This window comes from Zootoca vivipara, chromosome 1, assembly GCF_965207765.1.
Source record: "Zootoca vivipara chromosome 1, rZooViv2.hap1.1, whole genome shotgun sequence".
Classification (NCBI taxonomy): domain Eukaryota; kingdom Metazoa; phylum Chordata; class Lepidosauria; order Squamata; family Lacertidae; genus Zootoca; species Zootoca vivipara.
This window is the reverse complement of record NC_142582.1, coordinates 94,081,956-94,100,945: the sequence shown is the minus strand read 5'-3', so window position 1 is coordinate 94,100,945 and position 18,990 is coordinate 94,081,956. Positions and strand designations below refer to the sequence as shown.

At 44.6% G+C, this 18,990-nt stretch overlaps 1 protein-coding gene across 9 annotated transcripts in view; it reads left to right on the top strand.

Annotated features, from left to right (window-relative positions):
* The window catches only part of PAK6 (p21 (RAC1) activated kinase 6), a 49,728-nt gene that overhangs the window by 4,501 nt on the left and 26,237 nt on the right, over positions 1-18,990 (top strand). For 2 of the 9 annotated variants that reach the window (XM_060273350.2, XM_035111034.3), the window contains exons 1-2: positions 9,932-9,961; positions 10,064-10,125. The exons of 1 other annotated variant lie outside the window; for it this stretch is intronic. The gene's annotated coding sequence lies outside the window, so the exon portion shown is untranslated. Of the gene's footprint in view, positions 1-8,720; positions 9,173-9,931; positions 9,962-10,063; positions 10,126-16,125; positions 16,443-18,990 lie in introns of those variants that run through there. 6 more of the 9 variants (XM_035111025.3, XM_035111015.3, XM_088670935.1 and 3 more) reach the window with 5 other exon arrangements.

The window sequence follows — 18,990 nt, the reverse complement described above, 5'->3', positions numbered from 1 at the left end:
CAGGTAGGTTCATATGGAAAGAGGCAGTCCTTGAGGTATTGCGGTCCTGAGCTGTATGTATTTTATATTGTGATTTTATGTTGTGAATTGCCCTGTGATCAACGGGTATAGGGCAGTATACAAAAGGAAGGAAGGAAGGAAGGAAGGAAGGGAGGAAGGGGTGGGGAGGCCCTTCAGGTGCTGTTGGACTCCAATTCCCATCAGCCTGAACAGTGTGGTCAATGGTCAGGGGTGATGGGACTTCAGTAGCACCTGGAGTGTGAACAGCACAATGGAGAACAGGGCTGTGTAGAAGCGGGAATGTTGAAAGCTGGAGCTTTAATGCATGGAAGAAAAAGGTAGCATCTGTTGAAATTTCTATTTTGTTTATAACCATTCGAGGTAGAGGAGCCCTCTGCGTCCTTCTTTGCAACTTGGCTGCCTCACTACAAAGGTCACAGTTCTTTATTCCAGCCATTCCCATTCTTTCTCCTTTGGTTCACTTTGTGGGGCATTTTTGCTATCTAGGGAGAGCAGGATAATTAAGAGGAACGGCGTTAATGTTCCTTGGGGATGCAAGAGCTCGACAAGCCAGAACCACGTGCTCTTAATTAATATTGATTGCTGCTCTCTGTTAAAGATACCAGTGAAATCCAGGGAAATAGAGCGCAGGTTATTAAAGGCCATTTGTATCTGTGAGTAATTGTTAGCAACACCTCTTGAACCAGTCACAAATAAGACCTCTCAAGGGGATGTGTGAGAGACGGTTGCATAGATGTAGCAAGCAGTGTGAGAGGTGGATAGGGTGTGTGTGTGTGGATTACTTGGTGGAAGAACCAGAGAGTGAACTCTCATGGCACTAAGTTCAAATACAGTTCAAAGTGGAAGTGGCTGAATTTTGCGAAGACATTTCAGCTGGTCTCTGCTGATCTCCTTTCATTTCCTACTGAACCATTCAGTTTGCAGGCAGGGCTGTCACTGATGCCGCAGCGCTGTCATTATCAAACTGAAGAATCAGGATAATAAGCAGGTGTCCAGGTAGATATTAAAGTAATTCCAAAGGTCTTTCTAGGACAATCTGCTGATTCCCAGTGTTGTGTTCTATCTCGGTTGGATTGGAAAGTCTGAGAATGGATATGGGTTTAGGGCGTGCTCCCTAACTCTGACACTCTTGCTAGGATAGCACTAAACAGGCCAGTCATTGGATTCTAATCTCTAGCCCTCCTTTTAATGCAGGAACAAGGAAATGGTGGTCCTTCTGATGTTGCTGAACTATATCCTGCAACATTCCTCCTGGCCCTTGGCTGTGCTGGCTGGGGCTGGTGTGAATTGGAGAGGTCCAGGAACATTGGAGGGTTCCCTGTCTCTACAGTGGTACCTCAGGTTAAGAACGTAATTCGTTCTGGAGGTCCGTTATTAACCTGAAACTGTTCTTAACCTGAGGTACCACTTTAACTCATGGGGCCTCCCACTGCCGCCACGCTGCTGCTGCACAATTTCTGTTCTCATCCTGAGGCAAAGTTCTTAACCCGAGGTACTATTCCTGGGTTAGCGGAGTCTGTAACCTAAAGCGTCTGTAACCCGAGGTACCACTGTATTTTAAACAATATTCAGTCATGCAGTAAGACCAAGTAGGATTTCTTGTTGAAGTTGCCCCCTGAGAATAGTGCCAATTTCCTCCCTCTGCCACTATCATTTAAATGTAGCAGTCTTGATTTTGAAATAATAATAATAATAATAATAAATATACTGTTCTTCATCTGAAGACCACAGGGCAGTTTACAACCTAAAAATACAAAATGAAAACACAAAATACATACAGTAACATAATTTTAAAAAACCACCAATAAAACCCCACAATTATTTGTTTCGTTCATTTTATAGCTGTTTATCCCTTGGTCTATTTCAGTAAAATCAAAAGCACCAAGAGAGGATGTTAATACTCTACTCCCTCCCCTGTTCCTCTGCCAGCCTCTTTGCTTACATTCCTCTTGCAGTAATGAGCAGGATTCTAGGTTGCTGTGGTTGTTTGTTGTGAGAAGAAAGTACCTGTAGGTGGGGCAGAATAATCTCTGTAGTCTATCTGGAGGACATGCTCTGGGATGTCTCACCTGTAGCCTTCCAGATGTTGTTGGACTCTTAACTTCCATCATTCCTCAGCACTGCCTATGTTGGCTAGAGCTGATGGGCACAGGTTCGCCACCCCTGGTTTAAAGTGCCAGGGATAATCTCTGTGGATGAAGATTTGGCAACCTTAAATCAAAGCAGGCATCTTCTAGGGATGTAGATCTAGAACAAAGCATCCTGAAAGAAAGTCTTGCTTTGCTGAGAACCAGTTCAGACATTAGGTAAATTGGGAAAGTGTGTGTCTTGTAGTTCTGTGGCAATTTGTGGAGAGATCATGATCTCTCCCTTGGTGAGATTTGTGAGCTCTGCTTTGTTGCTTCTCTTATATCTAAACTGGCTATTAAGAAGGTGGTTGTTTTTCACCACAGAACGCCAATAGCAGGGCACAACTGATGGCAGAAGGCTAGGGTTAGCTGACTGTTCCTTCCTTGTGCCACCCAAGTGCCCACTGGCTGTTACTAAACTTGATGGCGTTTGCTAAAAGGCAGCCAACAACCAGAGGATTCCATTGATATCATGGAACTAAGAAGGCACAGAACTTGAAACTGTACCTTTAGCATAGTTTCAAAGATTACTTGTGGATTCCCAGTTCCACTTCTTATATCTGCTAGAAGCTAGTAGTTGTACCACCTGCCCTCCCTCTGCACATCCTCACATTTACATACCCTCTAACATTTTTCTGATGAAAATAGGGATGAGGAGGAGGAGGAGGAGGAGGAGGAGGAGGAGGAGGAGGAGGAGGAGGAGGAGAAGAAGAAGAAGAAGAAGAAGAAGAAGAAGAAGAAGAAGAAGAAGAAGAAGAAGAAGAAGAAGAAGAATTTTACTATTTATACCCTGCCCATCTGACTAGTTTGCCCCAGCCACCTTGATCAACATTTGATGGGAATTATCTCCATTTAAGTATTGGTTTTTGAATTGACATGAAGGGATGATAAAATTGTCCATAGTGAATCGTCCTTCCAGATGTCAACCAGTGATGGAAATGCACGTCCCAAATTTTAAGCTTCGTTCGGAATCCTGCGAGACCCTGTTCATTAAGGCTGGCTTTTGAAGCCCGAGAGTCTGAATCCACATGTTGGGGAGAGAAGCGCTCACATTTTCTGAGATTTTAAATTTGCAGCTTAATTGCAATTTTAATGGGATAGTTTTATGGGTTTTTTTAATTCCATTTTATTTTTACTCACCCCGAGCCTTTGGGAATTAGTGATCATCAACTAAATATTTTGAGCAATTTTATTCCTTGAGGCTGCTATGGTGATTTTATTAAGGTTGAATTAGAGGCAGAGGCCTCTGTGCTTTTATAAGTTAATAATGGCAGCTTGATTACTGTAGGCTCAGTAAGATTCCCCCAAAGATTCTGCCTCATTAAGTAGCATCTGTGTTGTCTTATTGACAGTCTTCTAGTATTCATTATGTCCTGTGAATGCTTTAAAAGAGACAGGTTCTTGCTTTAATTGCCCTCTCTTTTCAATTCAGAAAGTACAAATTCCATGTAATTTAATCTGTGCCCCACACTAAATTACAGCGTATAGTGTTCTGAATTAAGGTTGCTATTCACCGATAGTCATACTTAGGGCAGGCTTAAGTACATTGATTTCAGTAGGTCTACTCTAAATATGGCTTAGGTACATAGCGCCTTAGTAGATTCAATATTACTGCAATCTGTATTCACAGGCTTCCTTAACAATTCTAGATACATAGGGGGGGGGGGGAAGCTCACATGGGGAAATATGCCCCTTTGTAGCAGATGTAATATTCAAAGGCAAGACAAAGCAAGTTCTTCACCCACGATGCGAACCCAGCTTCCTAAGTTTTTATTTCCAGAGAGTGGTAGGGGATGTTTTATCCCATGTTGATGGCCTTTCAGCTGATTCCCTGATGGTCCGCTGGAATGCAGAGTTAACTAAGGCTATTGAGTGTCTGGCTCCGAAGCGCCCTCTCTGATTGCATGGAGCCCAGAGCTGAGGGCGATGAAACAATTGCTGAGATGGCTAGAGCGCTGGTGGAGAAAAACTCATTCTGAATTGGACCGGACATGGGTTAGACTTGCTCAACGTTGAGCCTACCAAGTGGCGATAGCGATGGTAAAGAGGACCTTCTTCACCGCCTCTATTGCATCTGCAGAAAACAGCAGCAGGAGACTCTTTCAGATTTAACGGAACCACCTGCACCATCAGGGCCTAGTAAGGACTCCAAGATCTCCTGCAACGATTTTGCAAGATGGGCGGGGTATTTAATAATAATAATAATAATAATAATAATAATAATAATAATAATAATAATAATATATTATTTATACCCCGCCCATCTGGCTGGGTTTCCCCAGCCACTCTGGGCAGCTTCCAACAGAAAAATGAAATTATTATTATTATTAATGGCATTTTGGTCCTATTTTCATTAAAATAAATCTTAGACAGGGGAACAACACCAAAGCGCAAGTACATCATCATCATTATGCAGTCTTAAAACAAACAAAAACAACATAAATCAAGTCATAATCCAGTTCAGTGAAGGTGAAATCACTTCCCAATAAATCATCCAAAGGCCTGAGTAAATAGAAATGTCTTCAAAATAAGCATAAAACCTATTATGGTCAGCAGCAGCTGCATCTGTGAGGGTTGGCATTGCATAACTGGGATACCCTATGGAGAATGCTCTCACACAAATAGCACACTCTGTAAGTGTGGTGCAGTTAAAAGGGTGTTGCCACCTGATTTTAATGTATATAGGCTGCTATATTGGGAGTAGGGAAGCTAGTAAGTATCATGGTATTAAGCTGCGTAGGACTTTATAAGTCAATGCAAACACTTTGAACTTTATAACATGTAATGAGACGTCATCATGTGAAATACTAGATCAGGGAGCTGTTTTCCATGCCAAGAATGCATGTTAGCTCTCAAACCTGCTTCACCATTCCTGCACAAGTTGCCTGCATTTTAAAGCTCAACACGCACCCCAATTCGTGGGATTTTGTATGAAATTAAATTCTGAAACCCACTCCTAAACATGTTGCTTGGAAATTTAGAGCACCGAGATCAATAGGACTTGCTTCCACATCGTGTGTTTTGAAGATTAGGGTAGTCTAAAATGTAATGATAATAAAGATAACTCAGTCCTGACAACTAACGTCTCATCCAAAAATGATCTGCTTTGCTAAGTTGGCATCTACTGGCGTCTGGAAATACTTCCTTTTGGGACATCACAGAGCCCCACGTCATCATGGCTTCTTGGGGAGGCTCAGCGAGCATTTCCATGCTACGATTGTCTAATGATCAGCTTGACTGGCAACTTAGGGTACCAATATGGACTTGGGTATATGAGCCACCTGGGCATAGGTGCCAACTCCCTGGGGCCCTGGGTGCCCAAGCACCCACAAAGCTCCCCATGAAGGGGCCAGGCACCCACAAATTTTGGTGCCAGGCCCATGCACGCTGCATGTTACCTACGGGCCCAGGCACCCGCTGTAGTGGGGCCAAGTTGGCACTTCTGCACCCAGATATGTTCTCCAGGCACCCCTGACATTGTCGACTTTCAAAGTGAAATCTCAAGCCAATAATAATTGGAAAGAAATTTTCGATACCGGATTTAGTGGGAAATGGATTACACAAGTTAGAACGCTTCTGTGATGGGAGTTGCTCTTTGCTAATCCAACAACCCACATGGCTTATTTATTTTAGCAATATGTTGAAAGAGAGTATAGAATTGGCTTTTGACCAAACTTGGACAATATTATCTACAGAAAACATTGCTCAGATGTTTGGATAGTTACTACTGTAAATCATGGGATAGCTTCTGTTTCAATGCCTTGCCAAAAAAACAGGACACTAAACGCTCTATGTGCAGTCATTTTCTTGCAAGGTTTTCCAGTTTGGTTAGGCCCTTAAGCAATTTTTGTCTTAAGTATTTTGCTCTTCTGTATATTGTCACATTCCTTCAGTGACAACCCTGAACACTAGCATCTCTCACTGGCACCCACGTAAATGAAAGTCAGGTTTCCCCATGTCAGAGATGTGGAATGAGGATGCCTTTTGTTACCCCCCCCCCAAAAAAACCCCCACAGTCCAGTTTTTAGAGTGATGACAGAACAGTAGTCATTATTTTGATAGTGATCTTTGTGACTATTGCAGTACAGACAATAGATAATAATATGGAAGGCTGCTGTGTAAAAACAATACCAAAGATAGCACAGCCATTCTCCCTACTGTAAATTGACTTCTTGCAGCAATTTTGTGCTTCAAGTGTGCTCCTGGAAGCCTAATTTTTGAGGGTTACTTTCTTCTTTCTTTGGCGATCACTCATAACCGAGTAAGATTGTCTTCCATAAACACGGTTTTAACAATGGGTCAGTGACTGTGGAGGCCAATTCTGGATCCACATGTCCTTCCACAGTGGGGACATGGGTTTCTGGGCGGGAGTTGATCACAGTGTGGATTTGCCAAGCCTGCCTTCCTCTTAATCCAGGCCAGTTTGTTGAGTCCTTTCCATGGCCCAGTTTTATGTGCATAACTACTACAAAGCACCAATTAAAAAATTACACTTGCAGAACTGAATTAGTTTTGCAAATCTGTATTTTTAATAAATGCATAAATAAAATGCAGTGCAACTTGAGCCTCATCCATGGGTGCCTCTAGATAACTTGTTTATTTAGCATTCATCCTGATTGGCTTGCAGAAAGCTTACATGAAGGTTAGATTAACACGGATTTTTTTTAAAGCATCAGTATCACCAGTATCATCAGCCTCTTCCCAGCTCCATAGGGCTCATGCTTCATGTTAGTGTACTAAGGGCCTGGACATTTGTGCACTGAATAGTTTGTACACCGGCTGATGGGCTCAAGTGACTTTCCCAAGGACCCTTGGTAAACAGCAGCATCTGTAAAGAAGCCAAATCCTGTACTTTCCTAAAAACAAGGCCGAAAAGCGTGACTCTCTATTTTCTCAAAAAGCTGGATGGAGTTAACTGAACAGAGTGAATGTGCTGTTCTTGCGAGACCTTAAATCAATAGACAAGATACTATGTGTACCGCAGGGCGTTCTATCTGAGGTCTTTGGACCTAAGAGCTTTCGTGTGCAGTGTCCATTGTTTGCGTTAAGATCCTTGCAAACAAACCAAGCCTCTCTTATTTGCCGATGGCTTTGGATGACATGAACTCTGAACTTTTATCTCTCTTCAGGCGCATTTCCAGTATCTTCCGTGTACTTGGTTTGCTGGGGGCTGAGGGCATTTCTAGGAGCCTACGCAGACTCTCAAGAGACTCTCAAAGCATTTAAACCAGATCGTGTGTTGTGTGGATTTGCAAGGCAAACCCATGCATTAATTAACTATTATTCCTCCTCCTAATATATATTTATATCAACAAGCAAGACTGCTTCTGCTAGGCAATAGCTAGGAAATTCAGGGCTGGTCTCGAAATTTGCAAGCTGGGTGACATGGTGAAGAAATGTCAAGATTCATTAGGGATAGCGAAGGCTCGAAGGCCCTGAGGCTCTGGGGATTGGGAGAGAGAAGAGCTAATGATCTCAGCAAAGTTTTAGTAGGTCAGTCAGCTAAGAAGGTCTGTGCACAGCAGTGCAGGGATTTTGGATCCTGAACTTACCTGCTATGCAGCGGGTGAAGGGTGGGGAAAGAGAGCCAGTGTGGTGTAGTGGTTAAGAGCGATAGACTTGTAATCTGGGGAACCGGGTTCGCGTCTCTGCTCCTCCACATGCAGCTGCTGGGTGACCTTGGGCTAGTCACACTTCTCTGAAGTCTCTCAGCCCCACTCACCTCACAGAGTGTTTGTTGTGGAGGAGGAAGGGAAAGGAGAATGTTGAATGTTAGCCGCTTTGAGACTCCTTCGTGTAGTGATAAAGCGGGATATCAAATCCAAACTCCTCCTCCTCCTCTTCTTCTTTCTTTAGACGGCAATGTGAATGGCTTCAAAGTACAATAAGCCAGCCCTATTGCACTAGGGAGCCCTCCTGCTCATTCTGCTGTGTAGCGGGTCCCCAGACATCTGCCCCCTAGCGCTCCCCAATGGCGCCACCGGCTATGCAACCACATCAGAGAACCCACTCACAACTCTCAGACACTTCCAGGGACAGTCCTGGATTTACAGAAGCCGTCCTGGTTTCTGATTTGATCCCGAAACATCCCGCTTTCCCTTAGGACATCCCTATTTTCATCGGAGAAATGTTGGCGGCGTTATCCAATCCCGAGCCATCTGAAGGCAGTCCTGTATAGGGAAGGGTTTTTGTTTTTGTTTTTTTTAAGATGCTGAATGTTTTATTATGTTTTTATATATGTTGGAGGCCGCCCAGGGTGGCTGGGGCAACCTAGTCAGATGGGGAGGGTATAAATAGTAAATATTATTATTATTATTATTATTATTATTATTATTATTATTATTGAATAGACTGTCCCTATTTTCACCAGAGTAATGTTGGAGGGCATGAAATCTCAGCACCTTAGTCAGGGATTCTCAACCTGTCCCTTTGGTTGCAAACCCGGATGTGGACACTGGAGTGGAAAACTCATGCCCTGCAAATCCCAATGTCAGCATTATTCAGTTCGTTAAAATTCAAATCCATGCCTTTGCAGCGCGTTCCTGTGTGCTTGCAGGGCCACTCCCCGAAGTCAAACTCCTCGCTAGGTGGATGGGAGCCCTGCACAAACATGCCAAGTCGGCCTCCGCCCCCTCCTTCTCCACTGTTCCGCTCCCCTTCTGTCATTCTCTCCTAAGTTTCCTTCTGGAGCGTCAGCAAGGAATTCGGCGTGAACTTGAGCTCCTACTTTTGTTCTCAGGTGGCAGCCCTGGCAGAAGGAGCCTTCTTCCTCCTGTTGGGGAGCACACAACCAGGTTTGCTTATTTATGAGACTGACTTCTGATTGCTGCTCTCACATCCTATTTGCTGGCTGCTTACGGAGGACTGGATTTGTCAGTTTCAACTAACATCTTCGCTTTCCAGTTGCTTTGCTGCTGAGGATTAACTCTTCGTACGCAGAGCTGCATTCGAAAAAAGAGATAGAAGGAAAAAAACAACAGAGTGCCAAGGAGGAATATGCTGAGCATTGATGTGCTTGTACGGTGAGGGCGGGGAGCAGTTTGCAAGGCTTCTGCAGCTTCTCCCCCTTCAGGGATTATTCTTGAGTGGGTGGGGGGGAAGAAAACTGAAAGCTGAACTCCTTTGGGAAGGCCTTTACTCCATCTTCACTCCTGTAACCCGGCAACAACCATCCACCAATCAGCTTTGCTCAATGGCAGAAGTAGAGTTTGCTAGCAGTATTTTATTCCTTCTTCCCTTGGAACAGTCCTCACCAGCATCATTCCAGTTGCACCCTGATCTCCTTTCTCACCCTGTCATTTTCAAGACCTGTGGGAGGTGGACCTGCAAGTATATCTGTTAACGCCATTTACAGGGGTGGGGTGGGGATGTGGTGCCTGTCTGGTGGGTGGGGTAGGATTGGGGGTGGGGGCTGACTCTGTAAACTGTCAGAATACGTGGAAGGGAAATTGCATGGATGAAACTGACAAGGAGAGGGGAAGGGGTTAAAAGATGCTCCAAGTGATGCTTCTGAAATCAGACAGCATGCAAGAAACATGCCTGCCTGCTGCCTGTATGTATGCAAGACATAATCATCTGTCTTTTGAGGGCCTTCTGCCTGGGGGTGGGGGTGGGGGACCCCATACCCACCTATTTTAAATTTACTAAGAAATCCCCTACCTATATGCCTTTCATACACTTGCCGTATCTCCTGGAATCGTGCGCAATCCAGATTAAATTTTAAACTCTCAAGGAAAACTGACAAAACGTGGTTGAAACTCTTTTGTATGATTTTAGACGAGATGCCAACCCACATCTCCCACGATCCAAAGGTAATTGCCACATGTTGTGGTGTCTGTGTGTATATAATTACTTGTCCCACATGAGAATTGTCTGGTAACATTTGCTGACTGCCGTGTATTCCTCTTTGCCAGGGTATTAAGGATTTAGTCTGATTTGAGGCCGAACAGAGAAGAGACAGCGGACTGTTCACCTGGTGAGTGAAAACTTCTAAATGTCATGGAGCTGGGAAAGTTGAGCAGGATAAGGAGACAGGCGTTTAAAACGTAGGACCTACCGGTATTTGTGTGGCGAAGTGGTGCTGTGTACCTCTTGTTGTCATGCACATAAGGTAAGGTCTGATGCAAAGGGTCAGAGAGGTGCAATTATTGTGTGTGTGTGTGTTGTTGTTGTTGTTGTTGTTGTTGTTGTTGTTTTGGGGGGGAGGTTGTCCATAGGAGTTGGCCCAAGACATTTTGCTGAATACCAATTGCTGGGAATCGGATGTAGGCAGAGCGCTGTTACACTCATGCCCAGTTTGCAGGTCTCACACAGGCATCTGGTTGGCCACTGTGAGAACAGGATGCTCGCCTAGATCCACCAGCTTCTCCTTATTTCTTATGATAGCATCCTCCATTGCACAGTGCAGGCTAGCATGGGTGGTGCCAGGCATGCCACATGCCACACACAGAGTGATCTTTCCTTCAGCACCTTGCTGCCGCTCTCCACCTCCTAATGGAAAGGCCAGCGATGTGTAAAGCTGGGGAAACAAAAGCTCCACTGTTCAACACATCAACGGCTTCACCAGGCCGCCACTCCCTCCCTGGACTTCAGAGGGCAGTTGAACTATCAAGAGGGCTCCCTCTGCTGATCTTAACACCCAAGAGGGTCTGTTGGGAAGGAAGCAGTCTTTCAGATATTTGGGGCCTATGTCATTTGGGGCTTCATATACCTATGTGAACACTTTGAATTGGGCCTGGAAATGAACTGCTGACCAGTGCAGCTGTTTTAACACAGGGTTATACACGTTCAAAATGGACCCCCAACCAGTAATCTGGCTGCTGCATTTTGGACCAGCTGAAGTGTCTGAGTTGTCTTCCAGGGCAGCCCCATGTATAGCACGTTGCAATAATCCAATCTGGAAGCTATCCAAGCATGGAGTACAGTGGCCAAGTCATCTCTATTCAAAAGGGGGCCATAGTTGGCAAACCAGTTGTTGTTGTTGTTTAGTCGTTTAGTCGTGTCCGACTCTTCGTGACCCCATGGACCATAGCACGCCAGGCACTCCTGTCTTCCACTGCCTCCCGCAGTTTGGTCAAACTCATGTTGGTAGCTTCGAGAATACTGTCCAACCATCTTGTCCTCTGACGTCCCCTTCTCCTAGTGCCCTCAATCTTTCCCAACATCAGGGTCTTTTCCAAGGATTCTTCTCTTCTCATGAGGTGGCCAAAGTATTGGAGCCTCAGCTTCACGATCTGTCCTTCCAGGGAGCACTCAGGGCTGATTTCCTTAAGAATGGATAGGTTTGATCTTCTTGCAGTCCATGGGACTCTCAAGAGTCTCCTCCAGCACCATAATTCAAAAGCATCAATTCTTCGGCGATCAGCCTTCTTTATGGTCCAGCTCTCACTTCCATACATCACTACTGGAAAAACCATAGCTTTAACTATACGGACCTTTGTCGGCAAGGTGATGTCTCTGCTTTTTAAGATGCTGTCTAGGTTTGTCATTGCTTTTCTCCCAAGAAGCAGGCGTCTTTTAATTTCGTGACTGCTGTCACCATCTGCAGTGATCAAGGAGCCCAAGAAGGTAAAATCTCTCACTGCCTCCATTTCTTCCCCTTCTATTTGCCAGGAGGTGATGGGACCAGTGGCCATGATCTTGGTTTTTTTGATGTTGAGCTTCAGACCATATTTTGCGCTCTCCTCTTTTACCCTCATTAAAAGGTTCTTTAATTCCTCCTCGCTTTCTGCCATCAAGGTTGTGTCATCTGCATATCTGAGGTTGTTGATATTTCTTCCGGCAATCTTAATTCCGGCTTGGGATTCATCTAGTCCAGTTCTAGTTCATCTAGTTCATCTAGATTCATCTAGTTCTGGGCATCGCAAACCAGTTAGAGCTGGATATAGACACTCCAAGCCCACCAGAGTCTCCTGTGACAATGTTGGACCCAGGGGTACCCTCCCCCCAAACATTTAGTGAGAGGCATGTACATAATGGCCTCCGCTAAAGGCCATTGTGTTTCAGGCGATTTGCGATGACATGAAAGCTCGCTCTGTTTCATTGATGATAGCTGTTTCACCCATGGAAATTATCACTTGCAGTCATTAAGTGATGAAATTTTATATGCAAATGCTGAATTGGTACACTGTATGTGTAGGAGTTTGGCAATCATTAGCAATGGCTGGTTGTAAAATATAGTGTAAGACATATTGACCAAAAGTTTGTTGGATTACAACATAAGCTCCAGTTCAAGGCTTCTCTGCATTCTTCTTCTCTGTATTGCCCATTCTAACTACATGCAACATGTGAGATCGGTAATTTGTTCTGCCAATAATTAAGAGTAGCCATGGGACTCTCCAGAACTGACCGGAGCAGTTATACTTGCCATCAGCCCTGTGGAACTGAGGGAAACTGTGGAGCTAAAGCTTTGGGGGAAGGACCATGGCTCAGGGGTACAGCACATGGTGTTGCATGCAAAAAGTCGCAGGTTCAAACCCAGGAATGTTCCCTACCTAGGGGTCTTAGTTTACCACAGGCTTAGCATGATTAACAGTGTGATGCAGCAGAAAGAAAGCTAATTCTATTTTAGGCTGCATCAACAGAAGTATAGTGTCCAGATCAATGGAAGTCGTAGTACCCCTCTATTCTGCCTTGGTCAGACCACACCTGGAGTACCGAGTCCAGTTCTGGGCATCACAATTTAAGAAGGATGTTAGAAGAGGGGGTTAGGGATGTCTAGCCTGGAGAACAGGAGGCTGAGAGGTGATATGATAGCCATCTTCAAAATCTGAAGGGCTGTCACATGGAAGATGGAGCAAGCTTGCTTCCTATTGTTCTAGAGGGTAGGCCCTGAACCAAGGGATTCAAATTACAAGAAAGCAGATTCTGACTGAACATTAGCAAGAACTTTCTGATGGTAAAAGCTGCTTGGCAGTTGGAAGGTGGTAGACTCTCCTTCACTGGAAGCTTTAGCAGTGATTTCTGCATTTCTAGGAGTTGAACTGGATGAACCATGGGTTCCATTTCAACTCTGCAATTCTATGATTCCTCCACCACCACCTTTCCAAAGCAAACAGTTATTCCTGAAACTTCCAACACGCCTCTATTCCAAGGCAAACTGAGGTGAGCTTGGGAGAGGTTGCCCATCCCTAGATCACAGCAAGGTCACATTTGAAGAGGTCACTTTCAGAATATCACTCCCATTTGTCCACACCCTAAGATTTTATCTACAGAAACACACAGGCTCACTAAATGGAATTTGCCATTCATATTATTAAGAGCCAATATACCCCCTAGCCACCAGATACCATTCATTTAAAAATGAGAAAAAGAACAAAACAACAATGCAATTTAGGCTTTCATTTATATTTTATTTTTTTACCCTTTCAGCCCTCTTGGTATAATTTTTCACAAGACATTGCACTCTTGCAGTTTCTTTCTTATCTGTCCCCAAATACACCCAGCAATAAAACAAATAGTTTTTCCTTCTCACTCACTCTCTGTCTCCCTCTTAAGCTTGTTTCTAATGGAATGGTAATCTGTGTCCACAAAAGGATTTAGGGCATCCCATCATCAGTTTGCTCTTGGCATTTTAAAGATACCAATGGCACTGCAGAGCTTCATTATTGGGGAGAAAGAAATAAAATGCAACAGCCTAACAAAAAGTGACTGTACAATGTGACGGAGGTGGGTGAGGAATTTCCTCCCAAGTAAGGAAGCAAAAGAAATGTACAGCATCCTGGCTCTTCAATGGAGTAAGGCAGAGATGGGGTACCTGCAATCCTCTGGATCGTAATCTCCAGCCAGCATTGCCATTGGTCGAGGCAATAGGAACTGTAGTTCAGGAACATCTTTGGAGGGACACAAGATCCCCCAGCTCTGGACTGAGGAATTCAGTCATCCCAACTGCCACCACATGTACTTTAGGAACCTCCCTTCGAATGCCAAACCATGGCTTCCACCTTCCCTGTCTCCCCACCTCCCAATCTAAGATTGCAAGGTAAAATCTGATTTACATTATTAATTTACACCCCTTTGGGAAAGGGCCCATCCTTTTTGCTTGTCTGCCAGGTGCTACAAGCACCTGTGTTTAGGTATAAATAATGATAATACAGAATGGTTTCTGTGTGTCTGCAAGGCTGGGCATAGTGTAATATATTGGGTATACAAATACAGGTGTACAGGAGAATTTCCTGCTTTCTGTTTAGCAGCTCTGGCCTGCATAGTAATACAATAACATTCATCAGCATTCTAATGAGATGTTGGTCTTAATAGCTGGGAATCTGGAGCATCTCTATAGCTATGAGGATCAAGGGAAATGTCTGAAATCATTTCTGCTGAATAATTAGCAACCAGAGGAAAGTAATCTCTCCAGTAATGAGTAGATGGGACCTTTTTTCATTTGGCACAAGTCTTAAGTTTTCTTCTGTTTCCCCTCAATATATACCCCACTTAGGAATAAAAGTACACATGACTTAAATGTGACTTTGCATCTAACATGTGAGGTTCTGTGTATTTTTTTTAAGCAAACTGTATTCACTGGGGAGAGCTGGAAATTAATGAGATCAAGGCTGGCACAGAGAGGAAATGTAACCCTTTCTTCCTCTGCAGCAGTCGGGGAAAATCCCAAAGTATGATGCTTGTATTTGCTTTGAGGGCTCCATTGGTGGCAGTGTGGGATTTCCTCCCAAAAACAAATACTAGCTTGAGAGGATAGGTCTGCCTCCAGGTACACAAAAGGGGAGGAAGGGTTAAATTCCCTCTCCGCAGCTGCTGGGATCTGATTAGTTATCAGCTCCCCTCTCTCAGCTGATGCAATTTGCATGCTGACCTGCCCCACCCCACATTGGGGGTGGGGGTGCATTTAACCTCACCTCATGTCTATCTATCTTCTTCCTAATTCTTCACACCTGCTGCCTTCAGAGTGGTGTTAATACTATGCTTGTTCTTCGGCCTGTAACAAAAAAATTAGGACAAAGAACTAAAAGTACTGTATTGCTAAAAGTAATGATCATCATCATCATCAACAACAACAACAGTAGTTACCTCCAGTGCCTTTTTGTAATAGTAGTAAAAAAAATGAAATGCCAGTAGGCTACTCACATCTTGGCCAAATATTCTGTGGGTGCCAGCACAAAATGGCTGCCATGGGCAGTTGTAGGGCAGGAGGTGAAAGCAAAGAGGTCAGAAAAAAGCCACTGGTTGCTGCACTTAAGGCTTTAGAGATCAACATAAGCAAAGAGGGGGAGATCCCTGCCCCATAGAACAAAATTTCAGTAGCAGGAAAGACAACAGAAGGAGGGGAGGGAGAAAAAAAGAGAGAGGAAAAGTTAATAAGCCTGGGGAGGGGAGAAACTAGGGCTCTGGTGCTCGTTCAGTCTGTGCAAGCATTTCAGTTCGCCAGATGGAATGATCCGCCCCTCTCTTCTCGCATCCAGCTCTGGGGTTTTCCTGACACACACCCCAAGACAATTTTAGGGGGTGTGCGGGGGGGGGCAGAGACAGCCCCCTTACGCAAGCAGAATCCCTAATGAAGCTGATATAGGCTTCATTAGGTGAACCCCGCTCAGGGGCGTTACCTGATGATCGCCCTGCTCAGAGTAGACCCATTGAAATGAACGAACCTGCTAGGCACGCCCATTCTTTTCCACGGTTCTGCTGCTCTCACACAGCTCACAAATGCACCATGCGGCCAGGGGGCTATCGCAAACGTGACGCTAGATCCCCGCTATTAAAATGCACAGCGAGTCCATGCCAAGAGCCAGTAGTTCGGCATCTATTCTGGCAGGCTGGCCATTTCCCAGCTTCTCCTGCTGCCAGGGGACTCGGGGGGCCACACACTCCCAGCCCCCGATCCTTTCATTCTCCCTCTCCCCACTCCCCTCTTCCTGACGGTGCCTGACCCCCTTTTTTTTACTCCCCTCTTGCCTCGCCCCTCCTTCCCAGCTGGTCCCTCCTCCCTCTTGCTCTGAATCTGCCGGCTGTGCTTTTCCTCGCAGTCACTGGGAGATGTGACAGCCTTTGGGATTGTATTATCTATGAAAAAGCTATATCCGGAGTTGAAAAAAATCTTGACGTGGCTCCCGGGCAGCAGGGGTGGATCGTGGAGAGAATCTGAGTCTCGAGCGCCTTTTCCTTTATGGCAGGGACTGATTATTTCCGCTGGTGGCTGTTCTCTCAGTACAGATGTGAGCACTAAACGGAGGGGGGGGGCGGCAGAGACTAAAGACTAGCATATTACTGAAATGTCAGTGTCTTGGAAGTACAGGCTCTATGTCAAAAAGGGACCTTCTCTAATTGCTTAAGCCTCAGGTATGCATTTTACATTTACTTACCAGGTCCAATTCCAGTTGTGAATTAAAATGTCTCTTGTTCTTTTTCTACCAGCTCAAAAAGTGTTTGATTTAGGCTTTTTGTATATATATATATATTAATATTAAAAGGGGGTGGGGAGGGGGAGAAATGCAAATATGCTCCAGGAGTGCTGGGAGCAGAACTGTAATGCACGAGAATGGTGTGGCTTCAGCAAAATGCAAAATGCAAGCAGGTTATTAAAACTGAAACAGGAGGATTTCTCTCTCTCTCTCTCTTTGAAATCAGTTTTTGTGCATGGTGGGTCTCTCCCCCTCCCAGCAATCTTGCTAGTCTGACCTTTTAAACCAATGCCCACCTTTCTCGTATGAGGCTGTGGTCTAAGATAGCTGGTGGAAATAAAACGCAAATGCTGCTAGGAAACCCAAGGTGTTATGAATGCAAAATTGGATGAAATTTTCATCATCCTCACTACTTGTGAGCAAATATGGGTCTGCTATTGAAGGTGCCCGTGTGTCTCTCTGAGCCAGGTAACTGTTGCATCTGTGTAACTGCCTTCCTTGGGTGTTTTTTTTGGGGGGAAATTGTGGTTAGATTCTGGCAGTCTTTGTGGGTGTGTGCTTGAGAGCTGGCCAAGAGTTCCAGACCACAACTGCAGTGTAAAAGTGTTGAGTCCATAACTCAAGAAGACTTTGAGTCATAGAACGGTGATGCTAATTGCTGCTCATCACTGCCATGGTTCCTTCGTTCATTTATTTTCAAAGCTTCCGAAATTACTCAAGCGTTTTTTGGGGGGTGTGGTTGGAAGGAAGAAAGAAATGGTCCAGGATCCAAAGAACCTTGAAATTAGTTGGAGCCGAAGGGAACCTGGAGGAATATTAGCATGTTGGTCACTGGTTGATCTTTTGTCTTGAGAATGAAGGAAGTTTCAAATGCATGTTTTGAATGAGGCATGGCAGCAAGTTGGGGAAAAAGTTATAGAAACTCACTAGGCTGGCTCAGGTGGATGGGCCAAATGTAAGATAAGAACATCAGAAGAGCTTTGCTGGATCAGACCAGTGGCTCATCTGGGCCAGCATTCTGCTCTTACAGTGGCCAAACAGATGCCTATGGACAGCTGCTGCCAACCAGTGTTGAAAATACTGAGCTAAATGGGTCAATGGTCTGGGCTCAGTATAAGGCAACTTCCTGTGTTCTGGCCATAGTGACCGTTAGATTCTAGCAATGTTCGCTATTGCTGGAATCCAGAGCCATTGAGATTGCAATGTTATACCCACTTACCTGGGAGTAAGGCTCTTTCGACTCATTGGACTTCTGAGTAAATATGCATAGGGGTAGTACTGTTAGTCTCATGTCTGTGGGCTGCCTTGAATGTGTCACGCAAGAGACATTTGCAATCTGTTGGGAAATCATAACGTGGCAAAAAGGCTGACTGTGACTTGACTACATGTCACACAATTTCCCACGCTAAGGTGACATTAGTGTGGTTCATTTCACCTTCTGTGCACAGGCCCTTGGTATGGGAGTGGCTCCAAGGGAATAACCAGTGAGGAGAAAAAGGAAGAGCAAAGTTTAAAGTAGCAAGATCACAAAATTACTGAGTCTGTTAATTATGTTGTTCTTCTTATTTTGTGCTGAGGTGGGGCTTTCTGTTGGATGTTGAAGGGCACATTTGGTTGGCTTGCCACTCTGCTTTCGATGCCCAAGGTAATAGGAGGTGGTGGTTTTTGTCTTTTTACAATTATGGCTATATTGAAAATAGCTTGGGGGACCACAGCTGACTGGACTTTGGGGGCAATGGTGTAGATGACAATGTTTTAGATGACAATCTCATTACTTCCTACATCAGACTATTTGTCAAGATAATGGTAGGAATTATTCATACTCTCTTGACAGCCGAGACACTTGTTTAATACCAAGGGCACAACTTCCTGATCTCTTCCTATGACTCCTGGCTAACTCACTTTCATTTAGTAGCTCATTTGTATTGATGGAAGCTTCATGATGCCTTGGCATCTTCCCGTTGCTACCAGCAACATTGCTAGGCATATATCATCCTTAGACATAGGAGCGGGCACTCATTTTTTTCTTTAAAAGGTTCATAGAATCATAGGGCCATCCAGTCCAACCCCCTGCAAAGCAGAAAACACCATCAAAGCATTTCTGACAGATGGCTGTCAAGCCTCTGCTTAAAGACCTCCAAAGAAGGAGACTCCACCACACTCCTTGGCAGCAAATTCCACTGCCGAACAGCTCTTACTGTCAGGAAATTCTTCCTAATGTTTAGGTGGAATCTTCTTTCTTGTAGCTTGAATCCATTGCTTCATGTCCGCTTCTCTGGAGCAGCAGAAAACAACCTTTCACCCTCTTCTATATGACATCCTTTTATATATTTGAACATGGCTATCATATCACCCCTTAACCTTCTCTTCTCCAGGCTAAACATACCCATCTCCCTAAGCCGTTCCTTATAAGGCATTGTTTCCAGGCCTTTGGTTGCTCTCCTCTGGACACGTTCCAGCTTATCAGTATCCTTCTTGAACTGTGG